We start from the raw sequence: 9141 nt of genomic DNA on the forward strand, positions 1-9141 counted from the left end.
AATAAAGAGAGAAGCCTGAAATTACTAAAATCATAAATAAAGCAGGGGCATAATTATTTTGTCATTATGGTTTTTTGTGGTGATAAGATTTAGTTTCTTTCTCTTTTTCGTTTGCATTTTTGTTCTGCTGATGGATTTTATATTTTCTTGTGTATTCATAGTAGTGGTTACAATTTTTCGGATTCCAGGTGTAAGACTTCCTTGAGGATTCCTTGTAGAGATAGTTGTGTGATGGTGAACTCCTGCAGTTTTTGTTTGTCTGGAAAATACACTATTTCTCACTCATGTCTAAAGGATAGCCTTGCTGGGTATAGTATTCTTGGCTGATAGTTTTTTTCTTTTAGTATTTTGAATGTATCATCCCATTTTCTCTGGGCTTTAGCGTTTCAGTTCAGAAGTCTTCTGTTAGTTGCATAGTGGTTTGCTTACAGATGACTTGACTTTGTTCTCTTGCTTCTTTTAAGATTTTTTCTTTGTTTTTGAGCTTTGCCAGTTTGACTGTAATGTGTCTTGGAGAGATCTTTTTGGGTTGAATGTGTTTGGGGATCTTTGAGTCTCCTTGATTTGAAGGTGTGTGTCTCTCATACCTGGGAAGTTTTGCATTATTATTTCATTGCATAGGTTTTCCATGCCTTCTCCTTTCTCCTCTCCTTCTGAAACACCCATGATTTGAATGTTTATGTGCCTTAAGGTTGTCTGTTAGCTCTTTTATAGTTTCTTCATTTTCCGAAATTATCTTTTCCTTTTTTTGTCCTCCTGAGTTATTTTGAAAAGACTCTCTTTAAGATCAGAAATTCTTTCTTCTGCTTGTTCCAGCCTGCTGCTTAAGATACCAGTTGTGTTTTTTATTTTGTTGAGTGAGTCTTTCAGTTCCATGAGTTCTGCTACATTATTTTTTAAGGCATTATTCTCTTTGTAAATTTCCTCTTTCATATCCTGGATTTTTTTTTCTCATTTCATTGTGTTGTCTAACTGAGTCTCCTTGTATGTCAGAGAGTTTGCTTTAGATGGTTGTTTGTAATGCCTTTTCAGGCATTTTATGGGTTTCCTGCTCTGTAGGGTCTGGTGTTTGAGAATAACTGTATTCTTTTGGCAGAGTCATATTTTGGGGGGTTTTCATATTTCTAATATCTCTATGTTGATGTCTGATCATCTAATAGAGCAGTTGCTTCTTCTGTTACCCTGAAGTGGGCTTTTAGGAGGGAGGCATCCTCTCCTTTTTCTAGTCTCTGCTTAGTGACTCTCCTTGTGTCAATGCAGTTGAGTATCTGGCAGGTCGCCTGCACAGTGGCTGTGGCTGTGGCTACTTCTGTGGCATCAAGCTGCTTTTACAGCAACCGTGGCTATGGCAGTGGTTGTAGTGGGCCACCTGTGTGGAAACAGTGTTTCAGCATGCTCTCTTTCCTGCCTCTGGGATGAAGTGGTTGCCCTCAGCTCCTTCCTTGGACCCGAGGCATGTTCTCTTGCCTCAGTGCAACTTTCTGTTCTAACCTTTTTTCAAGAGTGTTCATGATCATGATTGTTAAAGCATTTTTATAATAGTGTATTAGTTCATTTACGTTGCTCCTAACAAAGTACATGGAACTGGGTGATTTATAAAGAAAATGAGATTTATTGCTTACAGTTTCTGAGGCTGGGAAGTCCAAAGTCCATCTGATGGTGGTAAAAGTGACTCAGGGGTCTCATATTGCAAAACGGTGGAAGCGGAGAGAGGCAGAGAGAGAAGAACAGACTTTCCTCTTCTTTTAAAGCCCTCAGCACCACACCCCTGATCAACATTTTTAATCCATTCACTACTACAGCATCCTAAAATTCAATCACCTCTTTAAGGCTCCACACTTCAGTTACCAGAATAGGATTTCCCACCTTCTTAACAGTCACAGTGGGGGCTAAGTTTCTAATATGTAAAACTTGGGGGATACAATTCAAGCTTCAGGGAGCTTTGGGGGAACATAATTCAATCCACAACAAATAATTTCTTTAAAATTTTTGTCAGATAATTATATCATTTGTGTCTTCTAATCATAATCTCTTTATCACCTATTCCCATGTAAGTTAGGATTTTTGTGGTTCTTCATATACTGAATAATTTCGAATTGTATCTTAGACATTTAGAATATTATTAGACTCTGGGTTTTATTTAAATTTTATGGATACCATTGATTTTATTTACTTTAGCAGGCAATTGACTCATCAGGCTTAGGCTACAAGTTTCTACCTTCCTTCTGAGGGCTGTGTATGGTTCCACTTACACTTCTTTTCTCAAGGCTTTGCAATGCCCTTCAGATCTGTCCCATCATGTGTGTGCCACCCAGTGTGGTCTGTCTGAGATTTGGATGTTAATCTATTTGTTAGCTCAGTGCTCAGAAGTTTTGCTGAATAGGATTAGATCAACAGGTTGTGCATGAGCCCAGGACTTTATAAAGAATTGTTCTAAGCTCCTCCCTGTCTACCATCTCCTTGATGGCTTTCCATTCCCTGGAGCTACAGGAAGTGGAAAAACTTTCAGTCTACTAGCTGTAAACCTCCTCTATCTGTAATTTCATCATTTCTGAGGCCAGGCAGCAGGAGGACAGAGAGAGAGAAAAGCAACAGCTTTTAGCCCTACTTTTTTAGATCTTCAGTGTCACAGGAGGCAAAGGTGCCACTCTCTCAAAGTTTTTGTTCCTGTGATCTCCTATCGTTACTGCTGTCTGGGCTGCCACCATAGCAGTAAGATTTCCTGAGGGCTGGGACATAAGAGAAAGGGGAAAAAAAAAAGAAAAGAAAAGAAAAAAATGGGAGATTTCCTCCTTTCTCCCTGAGTTTTAAGCATTCCTTTCTCTATACCTTGAGCCAGAACTAGTTTCTTTTGTATCTTTGTCATCTCCAGAGTGCTTAGTTTCAAATTTTCAGCCAAATTAAGTTCTGGCCATGGGATAGTGTAGTTTAAAAAAAAAAAAAGTGATATACTTAACCACATGTTTGGTGGTACTTTGAGTTCCAGTGTTCTGATCTGCCTGCTGGTATTTACTTTTCAGTCTTCAAATGTTCTAAGTTTAAGAGTTGCATTCATCGGGACAGAAAGGGTGGCATGTTCTTATCCCGTCATACCTGGATCTGGAATTTTCTGGTACCTCATTCTTAATATTTTCAAGACTAAATTTATTTCATTGTCTTCAAACCCATCTCACTATAGAGCATCCCCCTAAAGGTGGCTTGGCTTTGAGGTTGCTAGTTTGAGTTACTGGGAATTCAAGCCATATTTTCTCTATAACTGTCTAACCTAACTTACATCCAATCAGTGACCAAATCTTGTATTTTTTACCTACTGAGTATCTTTTATTCATCTCCTTTCTATTTTTATTATTTTTGCTCTAGTTAAGATCCTTATCCCTTACCAGTCTTTCATCTCCTTATCTCTAATTTTGAACCCTCTTAATGCATCTTTTCCTTGAGCTTCCAAAGTGATGTTTCTAAAACAGAATTAAACATATTTCTCATCTGCTTAAAGCTATTCAGTGTTTATTCCTTGGAGGGTAAATTAAAAATTCTTTATTTTAGCACAAAACTTCCATCTCTCCTTTCTCAATTTTCCTCTCTCTCTTCCCTTCTTCATTTCTCAAACTTCAGCAGTACCAGAGTATTTGCAGTTCCCTGAAAGTACCATATTTCTAGTTATTACCTGAAATCCCATATCCCTTATCTTCTTGGAGAGATAGTTCATAGTACCTTTCTGGTGCTTGGATTGTGTGGTACCCTTGTTGGCTTGAGGATTACTGCAGAAGATATAGGAGAGAGTCAAGGCAGAAAAATAAACATTGTTAGTACCACTGAATTGTTTTCTCACACTGTGGTACTGTGGGGATGATGATTTCCTATAGAAATAATTACTGTTTATAAGTTCAGTGTGTTATATAGTTTATAAAAAGCTTTCTGATTTTTTTTTTTTTGGCTTCATTTATCTTCCATAGCAACTTCATAGTATAGATGTTGTGTTATTGCCATAAGAAAAGGATTGATTCTATTCAACAAGTGTATGTTGCCCATCTGTGTTGTGCAAGGCATTATTAAGTGTGGAGGATAAACAATAAGACTCTTAATTAACCAATTAATTAATAAGGGCTGATAAACTCTTGGAAAGGATCTAAGAGTTTATCAGCCCTTATTAATTAATTAGTTAATTAAGTAGAGAGGCTTAGTGGGGGAGTAGACGGGTATGGTAGAAAACCCATGAAGTACTTCAGAATCTACTTGGAAAACATCTAAAGTCTATGGGAACAGTTGCTTATAGTGATGTGCTAAGTCATCCAAGCCTATGTCATATGTAGGAGACCCTCCTTAGCCCAGCATTATTGATATTGGGGAAAAAAACACTTAAAGTAAATCTAGCTAAAATAAGGATCTACATTTTGTAGTAGAGTGGAAAAAAAGTTTAATTGGGATTTACCTTGAAAAATGCAATTTTAAAATTATTTTATCTTATATTTATCAGAATTTTGCCTATATTTGCAACTATAGTCATGCATCACTTAACAATGGGAATACATTCTGAGAAATGGATTGTTAGGTGATATTGTCATTGTGCAAACATCATAGAGTATACTCACACAAACCTAGATGGTATGGCCTACTATACACCTCCAGCTCCATTATACTCTTATGGGACTACCGTCATATGTGCTGTCTGTTGTGGACCAAAACATCACGATGCAGCACGTGACTATATTTTAATTTTGAAAGTTCTTAATTTGAGAAGAATTATAATTTTTCTGATAGAATCATTTAATAAATATTATCTGTATTTTATCAAATCCAAGATGTGACTGATTGTGGGGTGCATTGTTATTTTACATATGAGTAAAAGAAAAAAATGTTGCTGATTTAACTATGGTTTAGTGCTTTTTATCACTTAACCTTTTTATTTTTATACTTGATGAAATACCTTTTTTAGACTTATTTTTTATTATATCATTCTTGCATGCATAAGAAGTAAACTATGAATGAAGTCAATTGGTGAAAGTATTAATTCCTAAATCTACTTCACATTCATAATTTGACTATCCAATAATATTTTTTTAAAATGTTAGGGTCATTGATGTTCATGTATTCTCACATAATATTATCCTTTGTGCCACCAACTACAGTGATATTCCAGCATTTATTAAAAGAGTACTGTAATTTTGTCTCTGGGATTTTCTCTAAACCAGTCAACACCAGTCTGCAAGTTGTAATGGCAGCACTTTCTTGCTCTTATCTGAAGGTATCAGTGGAAGGTTTTCAACAACTACCAGAGCTCATATTTTTTCTTGAAAGAACCCTCAAATGATTTTTTTAATTGAAACTTTAAGGGGTGGCAGTTGTCTGGTTATCACACACACACACACAGACACACACAAACAAAAAATAAAGTTCATGCATTCATGCAATAACATCTGTATTTCAACTGCTACCTAACCAAAAATGATTGTAAGATACCATTGATTATAAGATGCACCCCCCATTACAGAGATGTTAAAATATAAAAAATGTTCATGTTAGAACTGATGAAAGATGGTATACTCTTCACTTCATGTTTTACTTTAATAGCTGTATTATAAAAGAGAACCATTTTTGCAAATGTTTTTAAACCATTTTTGACTTTAGCAGTTTTCCAAAAATTGCTTTTCCGTGTTTTGATGTCCCCAAAATTCTGAAGTACCAACATCATAATTCTTTGCAGTTTTCTTTTATTCCATTATTAACTTACCTAATTCTGTCATATTTGTAGATGGTTTTGCATGTGATTTGAACAGTTTTCCAATATCTCTGTTACTGTCTTCATGAAATTCTTCATCTTGGCAAGATTTTCAATTTTGCTTACCAGTTGATGTGAATTAGATGTGCATTATATTATCAGATTTTTATAGCACCAAACAATCAGGGAGAGATTGACCAACAGACCTTTATGTGATGACTGTGAACAGAAGCTAATGTTAAGTGGGATGGAGGGATATGTGGGGACTGCTTTTATAGTGGTCACTAATGCATGTTTATAGTGATTATTATTGCATGTTTTGGGGCTATGACAACTTTTTCTTCTCAATTCAACATTGTAACTGCTGAGATCTTCATAGAACAACTGCGCCTATAGCACAATACAATAATGGATGTTTATAAGAATGACTTGACTCTTCAGGAAAAAATTATCAACATCAGGAATTTAAATCAGCACATAATAAATATTTTCCCATTGATAAATATTCATACCCATGGTTTGTTTCAATAATTTGAAAATGTACATATATTTACATTGTAGTTTATCCTTATAGCCACTCACAAAATTCTCCATTTTACTAATGAAGAGATGTAGTCTTAAAGAGGTCATAACAGATCCAGGTCTTAAACCTAATATGTATTAGCTGATACTTTTTAATATCACATTATAAATAAACAAGCCTAACCAGTTAGGATTAAGTTTCAAGTCTTAACAGTTAACCCTCCAGAACTGGAAAACTACTGTAGTTAAATTATTTGAAGAGTACATTTTATTAACTACTTTGGGAAACCACAGTGAAGTAAAACATTGTTTCTGTGGTGAAATGAAGTTTGTGACCTATGAACAAGCATTTGGATCATAAACAGTTTTTAGGCTGAATTATAGTTTAAAGAAACCATGGATTTCAAAATAATTTTATATGCTTTTATATGAATTCAACATTTATATCAGAGTCTCAAGAATCTGCAGGGAAATACAAAAGATTTAACATTTGTATCATCAGAGCCCAAAGAGAGTGTGTGAGTAAAAAATGTATTTGAAGAAATAATTGCTGAAAACTCTCCACATTTGGTGAAAGACATAAACCTACAGATTTAACAAGCTGAGCAAATCCCACAATAGGGTAAACTCAAAGAATTAACACCAAGAATTTTAGACTTCTGTAGTAAAAGACAAAATAAATCTTAAAAACAGCCAGAGAGAAATAACATATTCCGTATAAAGGAACACCAAGTTTAATTATAGCAGAATTCTCATGTCAAACCATTGAGTTCAGAGGAAGTAGCACATTTTTTTAAGTGCTGAAATATTATCAATATGAATCCTATATCTGATGAAACTGTCCTTTAGGAATGAAGGAGAATTAAAGGCATTCTTAAGTGACACTAAAAGAATCTATTGATAACAGAACAAAATAAAGTGACTAAGGACAAAGAGATAAAGTGAGACATTACCTAATAACAAAAGAATCAGTGCACTAAGTTATTGCAGTCCTAAATGTGTACACACTAAACAACAAAGCTTCAAAATATATAAAGCAGAAACCGATAGAACTGAAAGGAGAAATAAATCCAAGATTATAGTTGGAGACTTCAACACTCCACTCTCTGCAGTTGATAGAACTACTAAGATAGAAAATCAGCAAGAATATAGAATAGCTAAACACCACCACTAACCATCAAGATCTAATTTGCACTTATAGAACTTTGCACCCAACAATAGCAGAGTATACTTTTTTTTTAAATACCCAGGGAAAATTTATTAAGATAGATAATATAGTGGTTCATAAAACAAGCCTTAACATATTTAGAAGACTTTAGAACAAACTTCAGTTACTCTAAATACTTCATACAGAGATTTTTTTTTTAACATAATAGTATCAAACTAGAAATCAGTAACAGGAAGATGATAGGAAAAATCTCCAAACACTTGAAAATTAAACAACACACTTGTAAATAATTCGTATGTCAAAGAGGAAATCTAAAAGCAAATTTAAAGGACTGGATGAAAATAGACACATAACATATAAAAATTAATGACATACATCTAAAGCACTATTGTGTGGGGAATTTGTAGCCTAAATACTTATCTCAGAAAAGAATAAATGTCTCAAATCAGTAATCTAGGTTACTACCTTAAGATGGTAGAAAAAAGAGCAAAGTAGATCCAAAGCAAACAGAGTAGAAATCTATGAAGTTGAAAATAATAATACTATAGAAAAATTTAATGAAACAATAAGCTGATTCTTAGAAAAATAGAAATGAAATTGGTAAATTTCTGGCAAGACTGACAAAGACAAAGAGAGAAAATATAAATCACCAGTATCAGGAATGAAACAAAGGTTATATCTATGGATCTTGTAGCGATTAAAAGGATAATAACATACAACTTTACACACATATAAAAAGCTGTTGAAAAAATCTTCAGGCCTAGATAGTTTTTCTGGAGAATTTTACCAAACATTCAAAGAAGAATTAACACCAGTTTGATACAATGATACAATCTCTTCCAGGAAATAGTAACAGAGCGAACACTTCTCAACTCATTTTGAAGCCTGTATTATGCTAATACCAAAACCAGACAAAGGGAGTGCACACACAATAAAAAGCAAACTATGTTTCTCATAAACTTAGATATAAAAATCCTCAACAAAATTTTAGTAAAATGAAATCAACCATAACCAAATGAAATTTAGTCTGCCAACTCATTTTGAAGCCTGTATTATGCTAATACCAAAACCAGACAAAGGGAGTGCACACACAATAAAAAGCAAACTATGTCTCTCATAAACTTAGATACAAAAATCCTCAACAAAATTTTAGTAAAATGAAATCAACCATAACCAAATGAAATTTAGTCTGGACATACAAATCTTTTTCAATGTTAGAAAATCAATGTGATCTACCATATCAGGCTAAAGAAGAAAAATTATATGATTATATCAATTAATGCAGAAAATCTTGGACAGAAGCCAGCACCCACTCATGATTTTTTAAAAACTGTCAATATACTAATAATAGAGGGGAGCAACCTCAGCCTCATAATAGGCATCTGTAAAAACCCTACATCTAACATTATACTTACAAGTAGAAGACTGAATGCTGTTCCTCAAGAGAAAAGAAAGGATATTTAGAGAAAAGGCAAGGATATTTGCCCTCACCACTTTGATATTATACTGCAAGTTATAGTTACTGCAATAAAGCAAGAAAAAGAAATAAAAGGTTTTAAAAGAAGAAATAAAATTGTGCTCTTTCCTGTTAACATGATCATCTGCATAGAAAATCCCAAGGAGTCTACAAAAACATTCCTAGAACTAAAAAGTGAATTCATTATGGTTGCAGATACAAGATCAATACACAAAAATCAATTGAATTGGGCCGGCCCGGTGGCGCACTGGATAGTGC

This window comes from Galeopterus variegatus, unplaced genomic scaffold (assembly GCF_000696425.1).
Source record: "Galeopterus variegatus unplaced genomic scaffold, G_variegatus-3.0.2 Scaffold1792, whole genome shotgun sequence".
In the NCBI taxonomy this organism is placed as follows: Eukaryota; Metazoa; Chordata; class Mammalia; order Dermoptera; family Cynocephalidae; genus Galeopterus; species Galeopterus variegatus.